General features: G+C 37.4%; 1 long non-coding RNA gene across 1 annotated transcript; it reads left to right on the top strand.

Moving 5' to 3' along the window:
- The first annotated feature begins 3,372 nt into the window (after nt 1-3,372).
- On the top strand, nt 3,373-15,283 carry LOC142069776 (uncharacterized). The gene is made up of 4 exons (XR_012665736.1): nt 3,373-3,571; nt 5,251-5,484; nt 13,452-13,521; nt 14,062-15,283. It is a non-coding gene; the product is annotated as an uncharacterized LOC142069776 (long non-coding RNA).
- Nucleotides 15,284-16,955: the final 1,672 nt, after the last annotated feature.

The raw sequence follows: 16,955 nt of genomic DNA, 5'->3' as shown, positions 1-16,955 counted from the left end.
ACTTAAGCACATTAATAGTCCCATTCAGTTCAGTTTTCAAAATTGCCTAAGTGGTATGTTTGAAAATGTAACCCATTGTTTTCAAAGTGAAGGTTATGTTTAAGTGTTTTACTGGATCGAGGCCTTCCTCATTCAAAGTTCCCTCTAATTGCTCTTGAATCTCACCAGTTGGTAGAACTACAGCTATTTACAAAAAGAACAGGAGTACTTGTGGCACCTTAGAGACTAACACATTTATTAGACCATAAGCTTTTGTGGGTTATAGCTAATAAATTTGTTGGTCTCTAAGGTGCCACAAGTACTCCTGTTCTTTTTGCGGATACAGATTAACACAGCTGCTACTCTGAAACCTATAGCTATTTAGTAATTCTAATCTTAGTTTATTTATGTTATTCTAAAGTCTTGTGTTATTCTAACTGTATGTTATTCTAAACATACCAAAACATACTTACCTTATACTAAATAATTCAAACTTCTTTATTGTGGGCCAATATTTGCCAAAGTGAGAGCCTAAAGAGAGGTTCCTAAATCCATATTTAGGCATCCAAATCAATGGTGAAGGAAGTTTGACTGGGCCAGCATTGGGATAGTGCGATACTCAGCTCCTGGAGGGGGAGAGGAAAGGGGAGTGTGCCTTGGGGAGGAGCTTTTTCTGCCTCCCATTGACCAACCAGGAGGGAGGCAGGGAGTTGATTGGTCCTCAGACCTGTTGTAGTGAGCTGTATTTCCAGGATGCTGGGGAACTGACCGAAGACCTGTTTTGGAAGCAGGAAGGATTTTTTCCCCATTGAGCCAAATTGGTAGTGATCCAGGGATTTTTAACTTCCTTACCACATCTTGCATGCACAGTTTAGGTTAATAGGGATACGAATAGGAATTTTAATATTAGGAGATAATGTAGAAATGTTTAGTTTGTCACAGCTTGCAACTGGTGTCCATTGTGGACAAAGGTTAAAAGGGTTAAATGAGACCCAGAATATGGCTGGTGGATCTTTTGTCTGTAAGTAGAAAGGGAGATATGAAGTCTTTGCAGATTGAGATCTCCATTAGTACCCTCTGACAGAGGGGAAGATGAGAGGATTCAGAAGTGAGCTGAAGTCCTAGGAGTTAGGCAAAAGAGGGTCTGCATCAAATTGTTGGTTACATGACAGAAGTGCTAAAATCCCACACTGAAATCAAATGGTATGGTATGTGGGAGGGGATGGCAGACAGTACCTCCACACCATGTTAAGTTAACAAAGTTGTAGTTTGTCACTTATATCCATCCCTGTGTTTGCCGTTCGTTCACCCATGTGTCCTAATCAACAGCCTGTTTTTCAAAAGTGCTGGGAATAGAGCAGAACCCATTGAGTCTCTGCTCTTGAAAAAAAATATTGCTAGACAGGTAAGGTAAAACTTGTTAGTGTAATTAGGGCTGTTGATTAATCAGTTAACTCACATAATTAACTAAAAAAAATGTGATTTAAAAATTAATCATGATTAGTTGAAATTTTAATTGCAGTGCTAAGCAATAGAATAACAATTGAAATGTATTAAATATTTTGGATGTTTTTCTACATTTTCAAATATATTGTTTTCAATTACCACACAGAATACAAACTGTACAGTGCTCACTTTATATTATTATTTTTATTAAAATATTTGCACTGTAAAAATCAAAATAAATAGTATTTTTCAATTCACCTCATACACGTACTGTAGTGCGATCTCTTTATCGCGAAAGTGCAGCTTTCAAATGTAGATTTTTTTGTTACATAACTACACTCAAAACCAAAACAATGTAAAACTTTAGAGCCTACAAGTCCACTCAGTCCTACTTCTTATTCAGCCAATCACTAAGACAAACAAGTTTGTTTACATTTATGGGAGATAATGCTGGCCGCTTCTTATTTACAATGTGTGTTTAAGTCATTAAGCTACATTTTCTCAGACTATTGACTATTTACCTTTTTGAAAAGCTCATGTGGACCAATCATCATACCATCTTCACTTTATATAAAGATGTAATGTGGGGCAATCAGAATACTAATTGTGCTTGATACATCAACTTTTCATACTCCAAAGAGAAAACAAGGCATCTCTTTTGTGTTTTCATATTTGTAACTGCACAGCAGTACTTGAAAGATTTGTTCACAGAACCAATATTGTAATTCTTCATATGTAAAAGGTCTTGAGACATATGGGTTCTACTTTCAGAATTATAGCAGTTCACCCTTTTCTGGAGAGTCTTCTTGTTGCCAACCCCAGTTCTGCAGCTTTTCTAAAGCTTCTGTGGGGACCCCCTGCCTTTCCTCAGAGTGATGCAAATTTCATTACCTCTGTTTTTCTTTCTCAGGTTGAAATTTCTCCATCAACAACTTTATTTCTTTCCAGAAAAGGTCTATTCTGAAGTTTTCTTTTCTTTTGTCTTAACATTCTTTGATAATTGTGTGAGCTTTTAAAATTAATTCTGTCACATTAACTCACTTCAGTCCTTTGGGTCTGATCTCAAACCCGTTAGTCAATTTGAGTCTTTCCATTGACTTTCATGGGCTTTGGATCAGGCCCTTGTTCTTTTAACTTGGTTCAACACGAGCACAATGAAATCACTGTATACATCTTGAAATTCAGTATCAGAACGTGTTTATTCTCTCGCATAATCTTATTTGATTATTGTGCTGAAATCATGTGTACTTATTTCTGAGCTGGGTGTCTGTGTACTTCCCATCAAGCAGTTTGAATAGCCTCTGTGGCCACTCAGTTTCTAAGGCACACTTTTGGTTAGATTTGCCTCAAAGACTTTCATTTCACATTGGCTTTTCAACACATACATTCAATGTTTCAGTTAATCTCTGATATAACAGGAAACTTTATTCATTGTCTGTTTATCAATTGGCATTTTTATTTCATATAAAAACACATCAGGAGATTTCATGGCTATGGTCTCCTAGCAACCAAACTGCCTCTAGCTGCATCTCATCATTTCAATGGATCTCTTCCTAGAATGCTTTAAATAGCTTTTAAGTTTCTGTACAGTTTCCAAAAATTAGTCTTTTTTTCTTTATACTGTAGATGTTAATGCATTTCCCAAAATCTCTAGTCTCTACTGAATATCTTGACTTTGTTTTAAATTTTCCCTTCCAGTCCCCATGGACCTCATTTCTATAAGTGCAGCAGAGCAGAATTATCAAGATTGTATGAAAAAGCTGATTCTGGCAAGTCCACTTCATAACATAAAAAACCTGTTAGATTTTATTACAAAACTTGGTTGGTTAGACTACTGCATCATATCAAACGTCACATAATGAAAGAGTCTAAACTTATCAGTACCTAATTTTAGCATAAACCAGGTGTCATAAATGTAAAGGAAAGGGTAAACCCCTTTAAAATCCCTCCTGGCCAGAGGAAAAAATCCTCTCACCTGTAAAGGGTTAAGAAGCTAAAGGTAACCTCACTGGCACCTGACCAAAATGACCAATGAGGAGACAAGATACTTTCAAAAGCTGGGAGGAGGGAGAGAAACAAAAGGGTCTGTGTCTGTTGGTATGCTGCTTTGCCGGGGATAGAACAGGAATGGAGTCTTAGAATTTTAGTAAGTAATCTAGCTAGGTATGTGTTAGATTATGATTTCTTTAAATGGCTGAGAAAAGAATTGTGCTGAATAGAATGACTATTTCTGTCTGTGTGTCTTTTTTGTAACTTAAGGTTGTGCCTAGAGGGATTCTCTGTTTTGAATCTAATTACCCTGTAAGGTACCTACCATCCTGATTTTACAGAGGTGATTCCTTTACTTCTATTAAACGTCTTCTTGTAAGACAACTGAATGCTTTTTTCATTGTTCTAAGATCCAAGGGTTTGGGTCTGTGGACATCTATGCACATTGGTGAGGATTTTTACCAAACCTTCCCCAGGAAGTGGGGTGCAAGGGTTGGGAGGATTTTGCGGGGAAAGACATGTCCAAGCTACATTTCCCAGTAAACCCAGTTAGAGTTTGGTGGTGGCAGTGGTTATTCCAAGGACAAAGGATAACATTAATTTGTACCTTGGGGAAATTTTAACCTAAGCTGGTAAAAGTAAGCTTAGGAGGTTTTCATGCAGGTCCCCACATCTGTACCCTAGAGTTCAGAGTGGGGGAGGAACTTTGACACCAGGTCACAAGAATGTCCATGTGTCACAAATTCACCAGCATTTAATGGTTCATAGAAGTTAGCCATTTTTTGATCTGATAACTCATCCTCTTGGAAGCATAGAAACCAGCTTTCCTTTTCTGTATGACAAGGTTCAGTCCTATAAACAATTGTTATATGTAACATTATTGATAACTGTAAATCACATCCATGTTTTATGGGTGTAACAATCACATAGATCAATATTGATTAAGACCTAAAAATGGGACCAGACATATTTATATTTTCCACCCAAGATAGGATTTAAGTCAAAGTCTCTTGAGATAAATGACTGTTTGTTATTTGTGAGTGAAAAACACAACTATCATATGTTTCTATTATGAATGGACATATTCCCTTGAGTTTTATTTACCTGTTGCATATATATAAGCCTTTAACCCGGGGTGGGCAAACTATGGCCCACAGGCCACATCCGGCCCCTCCCCTGCTGTCCTCCCTCCCCTGCAGCGACGCAGCAGCATGTCTTGTGCCTGCCCACCTTCCAGGCTTTGAAATAAGCCTGTCCTGCCGCTCGGAGTGCCAGGGTAAGGGCAAAGGTAAGGGTGAGGGGGGAGGGATAAAGGGCAGGAGGTCCCAGTGGGCAGTCGGGGGCAGTTGGATGGGTTGGAGGTTTGGGGGGGCAGGGAAAACAGGGAGCAGGTGAGGTTGGATAGGGATGGGGTCCCAAGGGGTCAGGGGGGACAGGGAGCAGGAGGGGTTGGATAGGTATGGGATCCCGGGGGGCCTGTCAGGGGGCGGGGGTGTGGATAGGGGACGGAGCACTCAGGGGACAGGGAACGGGGAGGTTGGACAGGGGGTGAGGTCCTGGGGGGCGGTTGGATGGGGGTGGGGTCCCAGAATTGGACGGTCAGGGGACAAGGAGCAGGGGGGTTTGGATGGGTCGGAGTTCTGAGGGGGGCAGTCAGGGGGCGGGAAGTGGGAGGGGGCAGATAGGGGGCAGGGGCCAGGCTGTTTGGGGCGGCACACCCTTCCCTACCTGGCCCTCTATACCGTTTCACAAGTAGGATGTGGCCCTTGGGCCAAAAAGTTTGCCCACCCCGACTTTAACCCCATATAAATAATACTTTTTTTTTTTTTTCTCAAGGGGATGTCATCTGAAGTGGAAGCACGGAATATCATCTTATCTGCTACATATTCTTTCTCATTCTCCTTTATCTGACCTTCATATTTGAGAAACCCAAGATATTATTATGGCTTTTAATCCTTTGGTAAAACCAAATCTGAGAGGACAAGAAAGAGTGTATCAGAGCACTAAAGCAGGGTGGATAAATATGTTAAGGATTCACAGTGGATTGTTTTGTGAATTTGAGCAAATCAGGTTTGTTGCTGAAATGAACAATTAGGCTGAGATCATTTCACATTTTATTTATAGATGTTGATGCTCTGAGGCTTATATATAACTATTAAAATCAGCGTTATTATTTTAGCCATTTCTTCCTTTCTAAAACAGTAAAGGTGATTTAGATTTGATGTACAAATATTTGCAAAAAAATCTAAGTTTAAGTATAGTACAAACACCAAAGGCTGCTGTATTTTGTGAAATCCAGATGATTACACTGTACATAAGCGAACATATATTTATGTGGGTAGTCCCATTGAAGTCAAGGATATTAATCACATGATTAAGTGGACACAAACATAATAAAGGCTTTTGCAATTAGCACACAGACAGATTCAATGGGTTTTCTCATGGAATAAGGGGCTAATCATTGTGAGTAAAGGTATTGGAAACTGTCTTTGTATGCTCAGTGGTACCTATGAAGAATGCTCTGTGTACCAAGTATCCCATATTGCGGAATTCATTGATAGATAAGGTCTACGGATTTTTGCTGTGATTCTGTAGACTGTTGCATGTGGAGAGACTGCTGCATCCACACAAAACTTCACTGAAGTCAAGTGGTTCTGCATGGGTGCATAAGTTTACATGCATGCAATGAATTACAGCACTGGGCCTTACTTTAGACAACAACACATACAATCTTGATTCCTCATAATTCCTCATAAATTAGCCTGCTACAGAGATTTTTTTTAATCAACAAATACAGCAGTTTCCAGATAGAGTATTTGTTTTCTTTCAATTTGAAACATTGCATCAACATATGGAGACCTAAAAGAAGGGACCCAATCCATACATAACTTTTTAAAAGTTGTTCTTATTTTTCCAGAAAAAAAATAACCTTCTTCTCTCAGTACCACCATAAATTCCATTGCATTACAAGTGAATTTAAATCCTCAGCCTGTTCACCAGAGTGGAGATTTGCTGGAGTTGGCAGGGGAATGGATATCCTCTAGCATTCTTTTCTCCTTATTGAGCTTAGACAAACATGGCTATCCCACTTCTTGAGTCCATGGTCTATGTATGGGAGGCTCAGGGTTTCTTTTGGTTCTCCTCTCCTCATTTTAGAGGGTGATACCAATCCCTGAATTCGGGCTGATGGAACTATTCATACAGTTCCTTTTGCCTGCCCACCCACCTTAATACCTTAGCATTATGGCTGTGGAATCTTGATTCTGGGTATTTGAGCTTGATTCTCTGTTGAACACTATTCTTTGGACTGAAGAATGACTAAGGGATTGCAAATAAAGAGTGATGATAAAAAACAAAGTACTGAGTTGGAGGGAGGAACATAAAGAGGTGCTGCAATGATCTGTATTAATCTTACAAAACATCTTCATTAACTATCTTCAGGAAAAGTGGAAAGAAATGAAACAGTAATGATACTTTTCACTAAGAGTATCAGAACCTAGAAATTGTAGAAAATTGATATGGGAAGCAGTGGCACACAAGGAGAACCTATGGCCAATAGAGTTCAAGACTATATGTAGGGCATTTTTATAAATATATTAGGGAAAAAAAGAATCCCACCAATGGTATTGATCCATTACTAGATGGAAATGTGAGAAGTATTTATAATAATGCAGAAAAGGTAGAAGTGTTCAATAAATAGTTTTCTTCCTATATTTTGGAGAATAGACACATGATGAAATCATATCATATGATGATACTATTTTCATTCCATTAATGTCTCAGAAGGATCTTAAAAAGCACCTACCAAAATTATTTTTTTTAAATCTGGAGAAATTGCATCAAAGAGTTTTAAAAGATTTTGCTGGACCATTAATGCTGGGTGTCCATAAGTCTCAGAGCACTGGGGAAGTTCTGAAAGACTGGAAGAAAGCTAATATTGTGCCATTTTTAAAAAAAGGGTAAATGGGATAACCCTGATAATTATAGGCCTGTCCGTCTGGCATTGATCCTGGGCAAGATAATGCAGTGGTTGATAAGGGATTTGATTAATAAAGATTTAAAAGAGCGTAGTATAATTAATGTCAATCAACATAGAAAATAGAGCCTGTCAAATGAACTTGATATTTTTTTTGACAAGATTACTAGTTTGGTTAATAAAAGTAATAGTGTTGATGTAATATACTTGGATTTTTGTACAACGTTTGACTTGCTATCACATGACATTTTGATTAAAAAACTAGAAAGAATTAAAATTAGCATGGCACAGATTAAATGGATTAAAATCAGGCTCACCGATAGATCTCAAAATATAATTTAAAATGGGGACTCATCATTAAATGGATGTGTTTCTAGCGGGGTCTGCAGGGATCGGTCTTTGGCCTTATGGTATTTAACATTTTTTATTTATGACCTGGAAGAAAACATAAAATCATCACTTATAAAGTTTGCAGATGACACAAAAATAGCGTAGTGTTAAGTAATGAAGAGGTCAGGTCATCACTGACTCACAGCAATATGGTTTGCTTGGTAAAATGGGCACAAGCTAACAATATGGTTTTAATACAGCCAAATGTAAATGTATACATTTGGGAAATAAGAATGTGGGACATACTTACATGATGAGGGACTCTATATTGCAAAGCAGGCATTCTTAGCAAGTTTTGAGGGTCATGGTGAATAATCAGCTGAACATGAGCTGCCAGTGCAAGGCAAAAGCCAAAAGAGCTAATGCAGTACTTAGATGAATAAACTGGGGAATCTCAAGTAGGAGAAAAGAGGTTATTTTACCTCTGTATTTGACTCTGGTGCAACTGCTGTTGGAATACGGTGTCCAGCTCTGGTGTCCATAATTCCAGAAGTATTTGATAAATTGTAGAGGATTCAGAGACGAGCCATGAGAATGACTAAAGGATTAGAAAATATGCTTGTAGTGAGTGGTAGATTCAAGGAGCCCAAACTATTTAGCTTAACAAAGAAAAGTTTAAGGGGTGATTTGACTACAGTCTGTAAGGACCTATGCGGGAACCACATATTTAATAATGGGTTCTTCAGTCTATTAGAGAAAGGTATAACATTATCTAATGATTGAAAGTTGAAGGTAGACAAATGCAGGCTGGAAATAAGCTGTAGTTTTTAAACAGAGTAATTAACCATTGGGACAACGTGGATGGTGGTGGTAGTGGAATCTCCTTCACTGACAATTTTAAAATCAAGACTGGATGTTTTTCTAAAAGATTCGCTCTAAGTATTATTTTGGGGAGGTTCTGTGGCCAATGTGATACAGGAGTTCAGAGAAGATGATCACAGTGGTCCTTTCTAGCCTTGAAATCTATGAATCTAAGATGTCCAAACTAGGTGTAAAATAGTCCCTAATCCAAAAAGTATTGCAATACACTCTCTTTGCATAAGTGTAAAAGAATACACCAGATCTGGCAGTAGGGAGTCAAGACCAAAATGAATAGTAAGTGGCAATATCTGCTACTAAGATCATACTAGGGGTACATATGTAGTACTCTGTTTCAAGATACGTATATTATTTCCAAACAGTTCATGCATTAGTAAGACTAGTGTATCTGACACAGTAAAGCAACACTGTTCCGTGCCTGTTTATATCAATGTTCATGTAGAGAAAAAAAGTTATTCAGAATAAAATGACACTTGAATGGGAATGCAGAGAGGTTGCGTACACTGCTGGGAAAGCAGAATCTGATTATTCCTTCAGTAGAAGTAATTGCCTGAGTTTAAGAATCAAGCAAAGGGTTCCATGGAGCTTCTGTAGTTTGGCAGCCAAGCAAGCAGTCTTTATTTTAATGAATGGAACACTAATAAGGTTAAATAATCCAACATAAGACTTATTTCATGCTGGGTGAGAAATTGTATTGTGGTCTGCACAATACATAAACTCACTTCTCTTAATTAGGAGGCATGCAGTTACAGTTTGGAGACATCTAAACTAAAGGCATAGTCTAGGACAAATTTCTTTAAAATTTCTATTAGAAATGTCCTTCCTATATTCTTAAATCAAAATAGTTTCATTAGAACAATAAACCAAGTTAATTGTTGGTGTCATCTATGACTTCAAAGGGATCTCACCAAGGATGAATTTGGCCCACTGTCTATACTGGTCATATAAATATATTGATTAAATAATGACAGTTTCACCTTAAAAGGTAAGGGGAAAGTTATTGTTACTGTGATATAGAAATAAAACCAAGCCATCATTTAAAAAAAAAAAAAAAGTTCAGACTATTGTGTGGCATTCTGCCAAAGAAAAGGCCTTGAATACCAATTCAATTTGGCATCTGGGAACTCAATTAAAGTAAATAAAAGGATAACACTTTAAATTAAGTGTCCCAAATAAGTATTTAATTTAGATTTAATAAAGTAATAAAAGATGGCGGTGAAAAATTAAATGCTTAAAATTGAAGCTCTTGCCATGCTATTTTCATTCTGATATTGAGAAATAAATGGAGGTAGGGGGACAGCTGTTCCCTTTTTAATCTGCTTTCTCTGAATCTCCAGGGAGAGAGCATTGGAATATTTTAGATTGCTAATGTACAACTCACTCATGGAAAAAAGAAAAGAAAAACAGAAAAGATGGCTAAATATTAATGTAGATTATTAGAGATGTAAATAAATGCTTTGTGCCCCTGAACTCTCCAGAACTGGAATGGAGAAATGGGTAGGTAAAAACCAAAGGAGCAGTATTCATTATAAATGCAAACAGCTATTGAAAGATGATTCATCACCTTTCCCTAATGATTTTCAGGGAATCTAGCTGAAGAGCAATTTGCAAGGTTCATACAGAAATATGAATTTAATAATATTCTCTGGAATGTCATGCTCCAGGTAAGCACCACGTTTCACAAGGGAGCCAAATTTGGATCTCTGCTGTGAATAAATGCCAGTGTTTGGGATTTTCCGAAGGTGCATAAGACCTTGTCTAAATGAAAAAGTTGCACTTTTATCAGTTTGTGAAAGAGTTTAGATAAACCAATGAAAATCCCTGTCTGAATACTCTTATTTCAGACTAAGAGTGGTTTATTTCAGTTAGCTCTAGCTGATTGTTAAATCAAACCTAATTTAAACTGAAATAAGATTGTCCACACAGCTTTTTGCACCAACTTTATTAAATCAATTTAAAATCACAACTTTAGTTAAACTGTGTAAAGGCCTTGTGTACAAGGCCTTGTGTACCTAAATCTCATTGAATTTCAATGAAATTTTTGGTGCTTCACTCCCTTATGCTCCTTTGAAAATTTCAGCTAAACACTTTAAAGCAGGATATCAAAAGTTAGGCATCTAGATCAGAATCAGGCACCTAAACAAGTGGCCTTATGTTCAGTTATGTTGAGCTCCCAGAATTCCCTTTGATACCAGTGGGAGTGCTGGGTGCTCAGCACATCCGAATCTAAAACCACTTATTTAGGTACTTAACTTTAGTTACCCTTAACATGTTGTTAGACCATGATCTATGAAATGTCCATGCTCCAAACAAATGTACTGTTAAGAAACCACCCCAGTACACTTAACATGAAAATATAACAGTAAATCTTTATCCATAATATATTCATTGTGAAGAGCAATTTGGCATCCATTAACACTTTCTAAAGCATTTAGGGCTCTAGCCAAAAAAATGTTTCATTAGCTGCTGCTTCTGGGAGTAGGGGTCAGTTTATCTTAGGTTACTATAAAAAGAAAAGGAGTACTTGTGGCACCTTAGAGACTAACCAATTTATTTGAGCATACGTTTTTGTGAGCTACAGCTCACTTCATTGGATGCATTCAGTGGAAAATACAGTGGGGAGATTTATATACACAGAGAACATGAAACAATGGGTGTTACCATACAGACTGTAACGAGAGAAATCAGGTAAGTTGAGCTATTATTATATGAGGAAAGCGGTGGGGGCGGGGGAACGAAAGCTTATGCTCAAATAAATTAGTTAGTCTGTAAGGTGCCACAAATCCTCCTTTTCTTTTTGCGGATACAGACTAACACAGCTGCTACTCTGAAACCTGTCTACTATAAGATACTTCTGTCCTACCTAAGAGAGGTGACAAAGGTCCTGGGGAATGTGTTAAAATAGCTTAAGTCCGTGGAGAGATGCATTCAAAGAGTAATCATGGGAAAATAAACTTTAGAAATCTAACTTGTAGAATCACATAAACATCAGTCCTCTCTCAGGTCCTATGCAACCACATGCAGTCATGCTTTCTAAGACCACAACAAACCTGTCCTCTCTTCCGTACACTGGCTTCCCACAGAATATCAAGTAAAGTTCAAGGTCTAAGTCCTTATCTTTAAGGAGCTCTATGGTCTGGGTCCAGATTATCTAAAAGGGGGAGAGGGATAGCTCAGTGGTTTGAGCATTGGCCTGCTAAACCCAGGGTTGTGAGTTCAATCCTTGAGGGGGCCATTTAGGGATCTGGGGCAAAAATTGGGGATTGGTCCTGCTTTGAGCAGGGGGTTGGACTAGATGACCTCCTGAGGTCCCTTCCAACCCTGATATTCTATGATCTATGATCCTCTAAAGCTCCGAGATGAGGACTATGGTTGATAACTCCGCTCCTTAGGCAAAACTGAGCTGTATACCATAAGGTTACAGATCATCAGTGCAGGAGACAGAACTTGCTTGAAGGCCAGTCCACGACTGCAGAAAAAACTCCTACAGTAATTAAGGATCGCCAAAACCTTCGGTGGCAAGTACAAGATGCACTTCTTCAGTTTTGCCTTCTCTAATATAAACAAATAGAAGCATGTGCATATTACAGAAGAAACCCGACAAAAACAAAACACCTCACAACTGTGAGTAGCACGGAAGTGAACCACATGTGACAGATGTCAGTCATATCACTGAATACATGACTGGAAAGCAATCAGATCCTCTGATGGGGAAAGGAGTATAAGGACCTATATAGAACAGAATATAATGGGTGTTTATCATACATATTGTAAGGAGAGTGATCACTTAAGGTGAGCTATTACCACCAGGAGAGTGGGGTGGGGGGAGAGAAAACCTTTTGAAGTGATAATCAAGGTGGGCCATTTCCAGCACATTTCCAGGAGTTAACAAGAATGTCTGAGGAAACAGTGGAGGGGGGGAGGAATAAACAAGGGGAAATAGCTTTACTTTGTATGATGACTCAACCACTCCCAGTCTCTATTCAAGCCTAAGTTAATTGTATCCAATTTGCAAATTAGTTCCAATTCAGCAGTCTCTCGTTGGAGTCTGTTTTCGAAGTTTTTTTGTTGAAGAAGAGTCACTTTTAGATCAGAAATCTAAATAAAAAAAACTTTGAAAACAGACTCCAACGAGAGACTGCTGAATTGAAATTAATTTGCAAATTGGATACAGTTAACTTAGGCTTGAATAGAGACTGGGAGTGGTTGAGTCATTATACAAAGTAAAACTATTTCCTCTTGTTTATTCCTCCCCTCCTTCCCCCCCTCCCCCCACTGTTCCTCAGACTTTCTTGTTTACTCCTGGAAATGTGGTGATTATCACTTCAAAAGCTTTTCTCTCCCCCCACCCCACTCTCCTGCTGGTAATAGCTCATCTTAAGTGATCACTCTCCTTACAATATGTATGATAAACACCAATTTTTTCATGGTCTGTGTGTATATTAATCTCCTCACTGTATTTTCCACTTTACGCATCTGATGAAGTGAGCTGTAGGTCACGAAAGCTTATGCTCAAATAAATTGATTAGTCTCTAAGGTGCCACAAGTACTCCTTTTCTTTTTGTAATAAGAATGTTATCCATGGTGACTTTGACAATGGCTCTTTGAAACTGCTGAAGAAACACCACTCATTAAAATGCTCTTTTGAAATAAACAGTATTAAATGAGATGAAATTATGAACTAGAAAGATTAATTTTGTTCTTCTCTGTTTTCTATATATATATGCAGAGGACACCAATATTTTTAATGATGCATGTCAAAGGAGGGAAGGGGGATAAAGTGAAGCAAAATTGTATTAAGCTGAACCTGTCAACAGCAAATGTACTAATAAAATGAAAATTATTATTTCAGACTACCTTTGGATCCTGGTCTCATCAAGCTCTCATACTCTATCTTTTTAGACAAACATACTTAGATTAAGGTAAGGATATATATAAAAAAGAATGTGTTTCCAAAATCCCTCCATAAGACATGTCACTGCTCACTATTTCATTTGAAAAATTACCATTCTTTCTTTATGCAAGGTCACTTAAACTCCCAACTGACAAATGGGTTGAGTTTTCAGAAGGACATAGGGGATATAATGTAATAAGCTAATAAGCTATATATGAGCATCTAACATGCCTAAGTGTTCAATTCACGAGTGGTGAAATGGCCTTTTTAAAATGATTCAGCATCTTGTAAATTATTTAACAATCAAGTTGGCTTCATTCCATTTAATCATCCAAATTTGAAGCAGAAGGAAACTGGTCAATGAAAAAATAGGTAACTTATTCTGTTAGGGTTCTGATACTTTTCTCATAATACAAAATTGATAACCCAAATATTATATTTTCATTTAAACATCACAGTGGCAGTAATTTAAATATATTTTGGCCTGAAATTCAGCTGCTGAGATTTAAATGTATCATAAAATGATATTGTGAAAAGTTGTAAGTTGAATCTGTCCTTCACATTTCAGAATGTGTGCCTGCAGCAGTCCTCCAGCAATGAACAGGGCCCTGTTTGTGCTCGAGAGAAAGCCACATTTTGTAAGCTGACTGAGTTACATTAGCTTAGGTTCATATGACAAGTTACATTTTTCTGCACACTAGCATAAGAAATATTTTGACACGTAAATGCTTATGGTTCACAAAATCTTTTTTTCAACCTCATCAATAACTCAATGTCCTCAGAATATTTTTGACCAAATCCCCCAAAGTGGCTGCTTTTTCTAATGCAGTGTGTGTCACAGGGGCCTAATGCAGCCCATGGCATCCTGAAATGCAACCCACAGCAACTTTATCTCTGTAACTGCAGGGTGATGACAAAGCTAACACACTGTAGCTTTTTGCTGCTGTCGAACTAAGACAACATGCCATTTATTTATATCTATCAAGAAAGACAAAAGTTGAAGCAAATATTGTAGCTATGTGCATTTGTTTTTGCTGTTTATAATTAAGAATACAGATATAAAAATTAGATGTGGGCATCCACTTGTAAAAACGTACCAGTGTGCACCTTGCTATCATAACATACTTTCAGAAACACAGCTGAAATCACATCAAAACTTTTCTGTTTATCATTTTAGGTATTCTTCAGAAACAAACTTAAGATAAGATCATAGCATAAGTACAAATGTATTTATAATCACATGGATAATATAAAAGTGTTCTGCAAACATTTGACAAACAAAGAATAAATATGGTAAATTCACTCTATTGTTATGAGTGGGGTCACATTAATTTTTATTGGGATTTGCCACTTTATTGATGAATTGTTAATTCTGAAAGTTTTACAGATCTTAGCACAAATGATCATGCATCTGAAAATTCATCCAGGAAGTTTATTTTTTATTTTTCATTCACCCATTTAAGAAGTCCTGGTTTTCCAATCACGCAAAAGAAACAAATTCAGTTGGTGCAAATCATTGTAGCTCCATTGACTCCAACAGAGATACACCCATTTACACCAGTTGAGAATCTGGCCCCGTGTGACTTAGAAGACAAGTCACACCCCATGGACAGCAACTAGTCAAAGTGAACCTGACTGGGTCTCAAATGATTTTCCAGAAATACTGTCGCAATGCTTGTGTTTGTCTTGAGTATTCTAGAAATCTAAATAACTACAAATAAAAAACTTAGCTGATGAACTATGTATTTGTTTTTAGGCTTGACTAGATGTTGGCTTTCTGTTTTTATCTCAAGTGAGCAACAGCGTGCTTCAATGGATTAGGAATAAAATTAATTGTATAAAAAAGAATATTGAAGTTGGTTTACTTTGTCTTGGCTTCTTCCCTCTGCCCCTCCCCATCAGTCATCCTGACAGGTGTCTTAAAATGTTGCTTATAAAAATAATTATGAAAATAAACTTGAGATTCTGAAAGAAAGAAAAAAAAACTCCTTAACTGTTCCAGGAGTTAATGTTTATTTGGGATAAGCTTTGCAAGAATGATTTCTTCAGAAATTAAATAATCAAAATTAGCATTTTGCCCTATTTTATGTTGTTATGGAAAATAAAACACCATTTATTTACTAGCCCCTTTTGTAAAACTGTAGGTTTTTTATGTTAAGTTTTCACTTTATCCCTCTTCATAGTAGATAACACAACTTACTAATGGTCTGGAATAATAAGGGTTAGATACTTTCCACACAAAGAAATTACCCAGTAAGACCCACCTGTGGCTGTTGTTTGGAAACAAATGAGCAGTGAATGGGCCTTGAAGGTAAACAAATAATAAGGAATAATGATTTATAATTAAGCTTCTAAAAAGGGACACAAGTCCTGCTTGTCTTACTCACACGGGTAGTTACACTGATTTATTAAGTATGCAAATATCAGAGAAGTAGCTGAGCTATTTTTAGTGTTGTTATAAACTAGTAGGAGCAGGATGGCAGGTAAGAGGAACCTTGACAGGTAAGCAGGTTAGGAAGAGCATTTACATTCAGTCTCAGTATTGCACCTGTGGTGCACAGTATGTGGTTATGTAACTCATGGTTTTGTCTTCTGACACTTTATATTTCTAGAAATCTAGACACAAGCTCAGGGCTACATCAATCCACTGGTGCCAAGACACCATAAACACATGGTATCCAGGAAACAAAAAATTCTCTTTGCCATCCCAAGCAATATGCTCCTGTGAAGCCCTATGACACATTCACCCAGCCATCTTGGCATAAAGGGGTAGAATTTTGCCTGAAGAAAGATTCATGATATTCATGAAATTGCTTGATCCAGCAGAGTCCCAACTATTCCTCCTGCTATTAGGTTTTCTTGAATTGATATTTTTGCATGGGAGTATCAGAGATAAATTTTAGAAACATTTTAGTTCTGAGCATCACAGTTCACTATAGGCCAGATTCAGTTCTGCAATAAATGGGCCAATGTCTCATTAGGCAAGCTCTATCCTCCTGATGCAGTCAAAGTGAGGTTGAGTGCATTTGTATTGATTGATTGATTGATTGATTTTAATATAAGATATTTATACAGCACCTAGTATAAAGGGTCTATGATGAAGGTCCTACAATAATATAGATAATGTATAATAATAATCAGACCATGATCATGCCTATTTTATAAACACTATATCGATTATTTAGAACATTTCACATTTTTAAAGTGTTTTGCAAAGTTAAGTAGGGCATACACTCTAAGAATCAATAGATTAAGAATCTACAAAATAGCAATGGCAGTGCAAAGATTCAATCTCTGAATCTGAGAACTCTGCTGAAGGCTGCTATTTCCATTCCTGTTCCCATGGAAACAAATCTTGGATCACCAAAAATGTGGTAAGAAGTTCATAAAGCATTAGCATTTCAAGTGAGCTGTTGTCAAGAATAACACTATCGTCAGCCTATATTGCCTCAGACTTAATTC

This window comes from Caretta caretta, chromosome 1 (assembly GCF_965140235.1).
Source record: "Caretta caretta isolate rCarCar2 chromosome 1, rCarCar1.hap1, whole genome shotgun sequence".
Classification (NCBI taxonomy): Eukaryota; Metazoa; Chordata; order Testudines; family Cheloniidae; genus Caretta; species Caretta caretta.
Note: the sequence above shows the minus strand (reverse complement) of the source record. Positions and strands in the feature narration are given on the sequence as shown.